The sequence below is a fragment of the Anneissia japonica genome, unplaced genomic scaffold (assembly GCF_011630105.1).
Source record: "Anneissia japonica isolate Jap-2015-1 unplaced genomic scaffold, ASM1163010v1 scaffold3934_len446420_cov169, whole genome shotgun sequence".
NCBI classification, from domain to species: domain Eukaryota; kingdom Metazoa; phylum Echinodermata; class Crinoidea; order Comatulida; family Comatulidae; genus Anneissia; species Anneissia japonica.
Genome location: NW_022723069.1, coordinates 72,638 through 84,199, shown reverse-complemented (window position 1 = coordinate 84,199; position 11,562 = coordinate 72,638). Strand labels below are relative to the sequence as shown.

At 30.5% G+C, this 11,562-nt stretch overlaps 1 protein-coding gene and 1 long non-coding RNA gene across 2 annotated transcripts in view; both read right to left on the bottom strand.

Moving 5' to 3' along the window:
• The window catches only part of LOC117112101 (macrophage mannose receptor 1-like), a gene marked incomplete in the record, with an annotated part of 48,694 nt that overhangs the window by 15,543 nt on the left and 21,589 nt on the right, over positions 1-11,562 (bottom strand).
• LOC117112102 lies at positions 4,772-11,326 on the bottom strand. Its single transcript, XR_004445979.1, has 4 exons — positions 9,573-11,326; positions 7,593-7,864; positions 7,417-7,490; positions 4,772-6,588 (listed from the first exon to the last, which is right to left on the bottom strand). It is a non-coding gene; the product is annotated as an uncharacterized LOC117112102 (long non-coding RNA).

Below are 11,562 nucleotides of genomic sequence, written 5' to 3'. Positions count from 1 at the left end.
AGTGTCCCAAAAATGAGGGTTACTTGACCATTTGGCACACCCAAAAATTGTCCCCGTACCTTTAAGTTTTTTCGTGGTGTTAAAAGATATATCGCCCCTCGTTTCACGGAAAAAGTGCCCCCCTTAATAGGGGTGTCCACTGAATAAGGGTGTCCACTGAATAGGGGTGTCCCAAAGAGTAGTCTACTGTATTAGGTTGACGGAAAATAAAAGTAAAGTGAAATTGAGAAAGTACGTTATGTACTATTCATATCCAATGCTACATATTTTTTACAGAATATTAGTGAATTCACACCCATTACTGCATATTCTTGGATGTATTGCTGTCTCTTATACACATCTTTATAAGCAGTTAGAATCTGCGCTTGGTATTAAATCCTACAGTACCAGGTACCCACTTTAAGTGTTATTTTTCTACGTTAATTGCTTATTAATACTCACAAGATGGCGTTGTGCAAATAGCTGTGCTGAGATCACAGTTTGTTTCTATAATAATGAACACAATAATACAAAATGCAAATATTAGGGTATTAATGAATACGAGTGAAACGATTTGTGAGCACGAGATCGTATAAAAAATATTCATAATTATACTTCATGGGTAAAGTTGCCTAATACCTCTACGGATCAACTTTAAAAAATATCCAACATTTATAGTAGTAGAGGATTGAATATATAGTTTTATTTTATTACGATTCAACAAAAAGGCCTCTCATTTTTTTTAGTAACAGTCGCTGTATTTATTTTACGAATCAACCAAAATACATTTACATTTTAGCAATATATTGGCATTGTACAGTATTTATTTTTTTAGTATCATCCAAACAACGAGTCGCTCGACACTGTTTGGTTTCCTAGAATCGCTACACAGTCGCTACAGCTTTTCAATGCAATCCTTGCAGCACTACGTAGCTGTGCCTATGGCAAGCCGTTTCATCATATATTTCTGAATTAGTGTTAATTGCAATTGAATTCAGAGGTATATGATAAAACGGCTTGCCATATATCCCCGGCGCAATCGGGAAAGCTCTCTGACCAATCAGAGTTGCCAAAGGAGTTGCGCTGCGATAGTCTGTAGCGATTTCTATGGAAACCAGGGTTTACAGGTGAAATTGATGCTCTATAAACTGGGTCTTATTATGTAGCACAAACTCAGGCCACACTGTGACATAACCTGACAAATTCGTGTGATTCGTGTTATTTTCTTCATTATTCCAAATTCAGAAGAAATTTTAAGGCAAATATACAATATAATATTTATACGATATACCTCATTATAAAACAGAGGCACATGATACGTGTTGTTATCACGGTGCGTTTACGAAATCTAAAATTCATAATAATGCACAAAATACACATAAGATTAGAAACATACAAATATATTACAGTAGAACCCCGATTAAGGGAATACCTTCGGAACCAAAACAAATTTCCCCTTTATAGGTGTGTCCCCTGACAGGGGACACTAACCAAAAACGTAAAATTGTCCACTTAATAGGGGTTTTTGGCATGTTTCCGTATAACGATGACATACCGTACATTCTTAATAATTTTATATTTATTAACAAATTAATTACAGAAGAATTAGCAATAATTTGCAATACAAATACAATTCATTTATAATATAAAAGTAGCAGTATGTGATTCAAAGAACAATAATTTTATATGTTCTCAATATTGTTTCATGATGCAGTGTTAATGACCATAATATTTTTTTTTAAATATTGTGGTATGAATTAGAATCCGTGAAAGTACACGAAAAAGGGAAGAAAAAGAAATGCCCACGGTTAAGAGTCAAAATTTACAAGATTGGTTTATCAAAGTAACACTTGCAGTAGGCCTTACTGATATTCAATCTAAGGATTCGGGGAGAATATTCTGGTTTATTGCTAAAATTTCAAAATTCAATTTTTATTTCTATTTATTTCTGTTTCAAGTTGTTCAGAGAACCTCCGGGACAGAGAAGGAAAGTAAAGTAGTATGCCTTCAATAACTTTAAAGCAACATAAATTGTTATTATTATTGTTATTATTATTATTATTATTATTATTATTATTATTATTATTATTATTATTATTATTATTATTATTATTATTATTATTATTATCATGATAAAAGTTTATGAATAAGTAAAATGTGTCAAAATATAAAGGTGAGTTAATTTTTTTTATTTTGAGACTGTTGTATTTGTTGTGGTACAATAGGAAAAATGAAGTGTCCCAAAAATGAGGGTTACTTGACCATTTGGCACACCCAAAAATTGTCCCCGTACCTTTAAGGTTTTTCGTAGTGTTAAAAGATATATCGCCCCTCGTTTCACGGAAAAAGTGCCCCTCCCCCCTTAATAGGGGTGTCCACTGAATAGGGGTGTCCACTGAATAGGGGTGTCCACTGAATAGGGGTGTCCACTGAATAGGGGTGTCCCAAAGAGTAGTCTACTGTAGTAGGTTGACGGAAAATAAAAGTAAAGTGAAATTGAGAAAGTACGTTATGTACTATTCATATCCAATGCTACATATTTTTTACAGAATATTAGTGAATTCACACCCATTACTGCATATTCTTGGATGTATTGCGTTAAAATCGGCATCTTACCATATATTGTGTGAAAAAGATAATGCATAGACCCAAAGAGATATAAAAATCATAAGAATTACCTATTGATGAAAGTAATAAACAAACTTACCCGTGCTTAAACTAGTAACATCACGTGACACTATTGCTATTAGGCACATAATATGAAAACTTATGGTGCAACCCATTTTAATAGACCCTCTTGATAGCGCTAACAGGTACGAATTAAGGACAAGACATACTTATAATTTGTCGGTGTTCATCTTGCGAATCAATACTATATGAATCAATATAAATTGATCATCACGTAGACCATGGCAAAGTAAAGACATCAAGACATGCGTTAATAATAACCATAGAAGTGGCTGTCAGCTGATCGATTTTCGTATATTTACCTATGTATTGTATAAAAACCCCTAAGGGAACGGGGACACTTTTTGTTTCGATCATGGTCCTAATATGATTTTTTAATCAGGGGTATGTCTACGATGCTAATGTAGTGAATATATATATATATATATATTATATATATATAATATATATATATATATATATATATATATATATATATGCCTATATATAAATACCTGTACATAAATAAAATTGAAGGTGCCAATTAAGGTAGTCGAATTGTCATTTTATTGCAAATTGTGAAATCATTTGAATGGAATGCAGGGTACATTACATTTTGAGTAACATAACAATTTCATTCATTTTATGTACTTTAAATCTCACTTATATATTTTAAAAAGATATATTTTATAGCTTTATTGGTTGTTAAACTGGCTTATATGGATTTAAGCGAGTTAAAACTACATGTGACAGCAATTAAACAAAAAAATGGAACATATAATTATTATTAATTTTTTTTTATTAACCTCATTAGACAGCGCATATAGACAAAGTATATGAACAAAACTTCCGTTCAATACTTGCTTTAGAAAATTATACCTTGGAGACGGATGAATCAATTTCTATTGACGAACATGAGAGAGCATAACGCCATGTCAATATATACATATATAAAAATAAATATCGATTTTGGCATTTTACAACCTAAATACACAAATGTACAGTATTTATTGATTTAAACCGAATTGTATTAACAATTGTACTACCGTATACAATCGGTTACACTTACGAATAGTAAGGAAATATAAAAGTCAAGTAAATTGAGTTACTGTCGTCTTCCTTCTAAAGAAAGGTTGTTAAACCATGTTGTGGGGCACATCTATTGAGGAGACACTAGTTCCGAAGTGCCTCTATATTGGGGTTTCTGCATTGTTCACATACACAACATATGCACACACTGTCAAACATAACCTTGACATGTATAAATATCACCATCGGTGTTTGGCTATATAAAGACGATGGTATTTTCAACAGTATTCCTAACAACTACAGGTAATTACTAACAACCATGACATTCTGTAAACTATGAAACCAATTGGTAGGTCTGTCAAATCAATCAAACACATTTATTTCATATTTATCCATATACAAAAAAAAAATTAGAAAAGAAAAGAAAAGAAAAGAAAAGAAAGAAGCATTTTTACTACCTTAGACCTCGAATAGAAAACTAATGGGCTTTTTTTCATCCCCGTCAGTTTCTCTTTTGGGTTTCCTCACTCCCATCACCTCACTCTAAGCTATTTTTATTTTTTTACATTATTTATTTATATTATTTTTCATTATATATATGATATATATATATATATATATATATACTGTCTCTTATACACATCTCCCATTTTAATAGACCCTCTTGATAGCGCTAACAGGTACGAATTAAGGACAAGACATCTTTACTTTTTCTATTATATTTACATACCAATTATTATTACACACCGCCTTTTAAAATTATAGTAATATATATTTTTTTCTTTTATCGTTACGTTTGTTTTTTTTTTATTTATTGAGTTGTTTTTGTTAAAATTGTTATGCCTCTTATTATCTGTAATTATTATTTTTATTATTTGTTTCATTGGCCTTATTAGTATTATTATTATTATTATTATTATTATTATTGTGATTATTATTCATTATATATTATGATTATGGAGGATCAATCAGAAAATCAATTTCGATATATTTGATCCTCCTTCCTTTTGTTACATTGTCCCATGTTTTGCTTATCACTTTGATCACTTTTTTTCTTGTAGTTTCCCCCCTCCCCCAATATTGTTAACCTTGAAGCGAATTTTCTATTCATTGTTTGATGTTCAAAAGGAAAAGTAAACGTTGATTTGACTTGATCTGAACTGAAGCTCCTTCTTTTGTTCGCAAAAGTAGCCTCTAAAAGAATCAGATCTCGAAAGAAAGCCCATAGGCTTCTGTTGAAGAAAGCATGGGCTTTTTTTGAGATACTACAATACATACACTGTACATAAGTTTCACAGAAAAAAATTAAACACACTTGATTTATACAGTAGTTTTAATGCCTGCTAATTCACTCCATGATAGATATTGATGTTACAGTGGCGCTATTTATTGTTTTATATTAATAATTCCCAAAATCTACAGCATTCATTTAGAAAAGAAGCCCCATTTTTAATTTGCAAACGTAGCCACGAAATGAAAGTCATTCAAATTTCGCACACAAAAAAGAAGCTTCAATTCGTGGTTTTACGTTATACATTTTTCATTATAATGCTTGCTAATATACATACATAGGCCTATACAAATTGAGACACTTTATACAATATTTCTTAAAGCAGAAAAATTAGTAATTTACTGAGCATGAAATTGTTAAACCATACACTGTTTTACTTAATTATGATTAAATTTAGAAATATGTTTAATATGTAAATTTGCTTAATTTGTACAGGCCTATGTACTGTAAGTGTATAGTTAGAACAATACACTATTTCTCGCTTATTTTGTTTGCATATTGGCATATAGACCTTATCGACTTATTCGGCTATGATCAATATAATGATTTTCTAAGAACAATTGTTCCAGAGTTTTCTTGATATTACTTTAAAAAAATCTAATTATTGTTGGTGACGCTATTTTAAAACAGCATCTTTATAGGATCCGTATTTAATTTTTCATATCTTTTCATTTCATTTATTTGTCATATTAAAAGTGATAAAAAGAAAGCAAATTTAAATGAGACTGGCTTGCCAAAAAGAGAGATTCAAGATCTCTGTCGAGCGGGCATCAAGCGACCCCAGATGAAAGTATCAAAACTCTGGTTGAAAATAAAACTTGACATGTTTCAAATGTGTCATGTGTCGTTGGGAGGTGATAAATGTTTTATAAATATGGTATGATGAATCTTTCTATTGGACCATGGTTGTTTGTGCCATGTAAAATTGTCTAGGTCCTCAGTATGCGTGTTTTTATATATATTTCTAGATCGTTGTAATTTATTATAACGGATTCTTATAACGCTCATTTGTATTTTGCTCAGCTACAGTCTATACAATTAAAACAGAAAACCTTACTTAACCATGAAGGTATAAAAATATATTTATACCTCCATGACTTAACTACTATTTGGCTTCTTGGGGATCACTCATGCAATACCGTTTTGTCTTGCTGGCGAATCATGGGAATTCCTGATGGACCCGAGTAGAGGCCCAGGGGGATGTTTTCATTTACTATGAACCATTAGAACCTCGTTAGTTTATTGAATTGGGGGAAAATAATTTTGATAAAAATTATACCCATGCGTGTTTTAAAGATCAACGTCCAATCGAATATGACCATTGATTGTATAGACTCGTAATAAAATTCGTAATAATCACATGTGTTTATTGTAAACGTGTCTTCTGGGTAGTCAGACCTGAGGATATCATTCAGTTTGCAGTTTGTGACGTCAGTGTTTGTTTTTGCGAAGGTAGTTGACGGATAGACACCCATCTTCCAATAAACATGACGACATACATTCTATCAGGCTACGCACTTTGATTTCTTGCATGGTATGCCCTTCAACACAGGTATTCTGTTCAGTAGGATCCACGTCAACAGTGTCTCCGTCTTTAACAAACACGTAGTTGTCAGCTCCCTCTTCAGAAATTAATGAATGAATAGAAATATTATAAACTTTAAATGAATAAGGGCTTATAAATCGAGTGGAAACATATGAGAAATAATACAAAATAATGTACAGAATAGAAAGCATTTTATACCGTAATCTCTGACAGCCTAGTCACATGCATTATTAGTCTTATATTAAAAGTATGACGTCAGTTTAAAAGAATTAAAAGAGCTCAAATTATACTGACGCTAGGAATACCTCAACGAATTTGTTGTAAATCAATTTCCCAAAAAATACATAACATTTTCTGAGATTAGATAACCATCATCTCTCTTATTAGCTCTACCAGGCCTTTTAGGTAAAACTTTTTGTTTTTGATTTATATCACCGTTATTCTCCACATTGATTGATTTTGTTTAGTTCATTGTCAAACAGGTGCAAAACTGTGGATTAACTTGCCTTTTCATTTAAAATCTATTAAAATAAAGTATCCGGTTATAAAATTAGAAAAAAAGAATATTATTTAACAGGCAAATAAGTAAAATATTTCAATTTATTATGTTTAATCTGCATTTTTTCCCGTAAATAATGTAATTTCTTAGTAGCCTCTATATGAAAAGCCATTACTGTATTTATATAAGCTATTTATTTTTTATGGTTTTCTAATTTGTCTATTATAAAAACATACATGCTTATATATATTGTATACATATATATATACACTGTATATTCATATATATACACGCATATATATATATATATTCTTCTCTTATACACATCTAACAGCATCTTTATAGGATCAGTATTTAATTTTGGGTGCTTGTGTGTGTTAATTATACTGAATATATTTTGCTTACCTAGTTCACATACGTGATAATAACTCGTGCTGCATGTCAGTGAGTGTCACCGAATACAGAATCTTGTGACCAGGCTGTCAATCAAACAATACTATTATTTTATCAATTTATGAATCAAAATCAAATTTATGTTACGTCATAAATATGTAAAGATACATTACATTAAAGATACTTACGTTGATAACCCTGCATTTGGGCTGAACCTGATTTCCAAACATAAGTTCCCTCAGTCGTTACGTCATCATAACCGATGTAAAAATAATGGTTGGAATATCCAGATAATGCTATAGCTGCCAAGACTATATTAAGTTCATATTGTGACGTAATAGACACCAACTCCATTCCCATTTCGTTGTATCTAGATTCAGAAGTCAAAAGTAGTTTACCGAGTCGATGTCAATGTAATATCTCCGTTGTTCCCAAATAGCGCCATCAGCCGAATACAAATCTAGTTAAGAAACAACTGATTAAGTATTTTAATGACTTTACTTTATATAGATACAATTTTAGAAATAAAGTCCTCGGTAAATAATGTCAGTAAAGCACAAAATAGAATGTTATGAATATCATTATTGTCATTCTGTAGGGCCTACATATTATGTTTCACATACTTTCTAATCAACAGAATTCAAAGTTTTACATAAAGTACAAAACATCATTAAGTAATAAACTATTATGTTTGTATGTCAAATATGTTTTAATCATAAAAAATTATTCATATTATATTTATTAATTAAAATAGTAAATTATAATCATCTAATAGTGTAAATTTTCACTCCGTTTTTGTATTTTTAAAATGTTAATGATAAACAATGTTGTTCTTGTTAAAATAATAATAAATAAGTGTTTATTTAATCTCTGTCAATTAGTAATGGGATGCCCTCGAAAGTGATCAAGTTCACTCAGGGAACAGTGAAATTACACTATTTGTTTTTTTCCCCAGGGCATTGATTTGACTTTCTTGATTTTACTGTTTTTCTTATTGTTCATTGCTATTTGTTGTAATTGCTTACCAGAATAAATAAATGAAATAAATGAAAATGTTATAATAATAATAATAATATATAAATAATAATAATAATAATAATAATAATAATAATAATAATAATAATAATAATAATAATAATAATAATAATAAATAGGCCTGGTTTGACACTACAAACTGTGCTAATCAACCTTTTGGTATGATCAGGAAAAAAGAGGGGGTCGCAAAAGTCACACTGGATGAAATAATAATAATAATAATAATAATAATAATAATAATAATAATAATAACTATTATTATTATTATTATTACTATTGTTATTTATTATTATTATTTATTATTATTATTATTATTATTACTATTGTTATTTATTATTATTTATTATTATTATTATTATTTATTATTTATTATTATTTATTATTATTTATTCTTCTTCTTCTTCTTCTTCTTCTTCTTCTCAGTTGCCAACACCAGTTTAGGCAACTGAGCTAAGCTGCTATCAGACGTGATTGGTTGACACTGAAATTTATTTTACCAATACATATAAAAAGACATTTAAACAACTACTTAAACAACTTTTAAAACAACGCAATGATACCTAATGATTTTAATTATATTACACATTTACAACGGTAAAATGACTAATAATTTGTACTGGAATGCGGAAATACATACACATCTTTACACGTACCTTTAAACTATAAAAAATTAACGAAAATAAATAAATCCACATCAATTAAATAAATATTAAATATGTTCAAAATTTACGGTACTATACATATCCTAATCAAGTGTTTCCAAAAAGATTAAAATTTAATAAACCATATTAACGGTATTAGTTATAATTATGATTTTTATTCAAGCTTTTTCATGTTTAATGTCCCCTTCATGTACGTGTAAAGTAAATTATAGTGAAATCCTTATCGCTACAAGATTGAAATTTAAAAAAATAACATTAATTTATAAAATACAAGCTTTACATCAATACTACGTATATTTTACGTACTGTCGTTTATTACCCTTGTGATAATATATATAATTATTAATTAACATACATAAATATATACCTTTACCAATTAATAAGTGAATCTAAGTAAAACATTGCCTTTATCAAGTATATGTATAGGTTTACATGTGTCACATTTTAAAGTGGAATTATTTATTAAGTTACGTTTCATTGCAAGGTCCTTTGTGAGTGATAAGACAACTCGTCCAGTGACAGTCTCCCCCGGGTGATATACCTCCACCGGATGATCCAACAAAACATCAAATTCATTCACCGTGCCCATGTTAAAAATAATTTCAACAGTAACGCCTTATGTAACTTTTGCATAACTCAAGATCAGTAAACTATACATTTAGATACTTTGTATATACACTTCAGAGCTTAAACTGGGAAAATAACTCAAACACATTAGTCAGCTAATTTATAATAACTTGTTTATTTGTTCCATTTTACGTATTCTTATTCCAATTTCTGTGATTGCTACATATCGCCGCATGTATGTATTCTAAATAATCTCAAGAGGACCGTCTGTTGTCTTCCACTGGGGCAACGTCAGAAACAAACGCCTTGTATATACAAGAATGAATATACGTAGTATCTCTAATAACATAGTGAACAACAAATATAAATTTGGGATTTTTAACTTTAAAAATATTCGAATACAACATCAAAGACTACGTTGCTAGCTTGTTAAAGGCTGATGGGCTTAAGTGTCCATTCTTAAGAATCGACTCTTAAAATCCATAGTTAATATATTCCAACAATCACTATATTCGTTGACAAATATATACTTTGTTTCGAGCCAAACTGGTTGCAGATATATATTCCATCGCTACCGCTTTCTCAAATTAAGCGCTGACTTTCACCTCATATTGAATAGTAACCCCTTCTTATAATGATATGTATTGAGAAAATCATTTCCTGCATTGTACACGAATAGAAATTGAGCTGCTATCTACAGGTTCAATTACTTGATGCAGTCAATATCTGATTTCCGTTAGTGTTTTAGTCTCTCTACTAGACGCTTCATTTTTTTAAAAATGAAACCACAGAATATTTGTAGTCCGTCCTCTTGTGATGAGTCTTATTACAGCTTATCCGTTGATGGCAGTATTTAAAAATGACAAAAAAAAAAAAATTCACAATTGATTTCTGGTTTTGTTTTCAATTATTGTGATTTTTAAACAGTTATTTCCAAACGTTAATTTACAATTTAAGTGGTTAGATTTGAAAAGAAAACAGGCGTAACTGTACGTTTCTTTTAATTAGTTTTACGTTATTGTCATCTATTTAAACATTATACGTTAATTTTAAAAGTAAATTTACTTTACCTTAGTAAGTTACTAATGCAAACGACGGAAAAGTAAGAGTAGGCCTAAAAAGGAGTATGACGTAGTATCTTCATTTTGACGGTGGTCGGTTTCAGGTACTGACTTTTGTGATAAATTACATCAGCGCACTTCCAAGTCGGCAAATTGTGACATGTAATATTTACGTTGCAATCAAAAACTTCCTAATGACGGATGTTCAATTCGTATTTAAAGTGAAAAATCAGAACATCAAACTTAAGCCCTGCATCAAAGATACTAGAAATACAAGATAGAGCACACGTATTGCAAAAATGATGCGGAAATTGGTCCAGACGTACGCGGCGCCATTTTCTTTTTATAATGCAAGTTTTCTATACTTGGTTCAGACGTATAGGGCGCCCTTCTGTTGCTTGGTTCGACTTGCCACAAGTCTCTTATTTTTTATTATTTTTCTCATTCTGGACAGCGCCACCAGCGAGAAAGTAAATTTAGATACGGAATAAGCGACTTGTAAAACACTGAAATCAGGCACCAGGATGCCAAAAGAATGACGTAATCTTATATTCCGTATTTGGATAAATGGGCGGACCGAAATAAACAATTTCAACCAATCAAATGTTCATATTTTTGGAGCCACGAAACTGAGTCACTCGCGTCGACTAGTTAGGCATGACTAAATTTAAATAGTCCTCCTTAATAAAACGGGCCTAAAATATTTAGAATAGACCCTAGTAAGACTAATGTTGGCAATAGCAAAAACAATTAAGCTTAGACTAGATGGCATACCATACAAATACAACAAAACTTTAACTGATCCAGTAGGATGGCTCAGGCCTCGCCTGGAG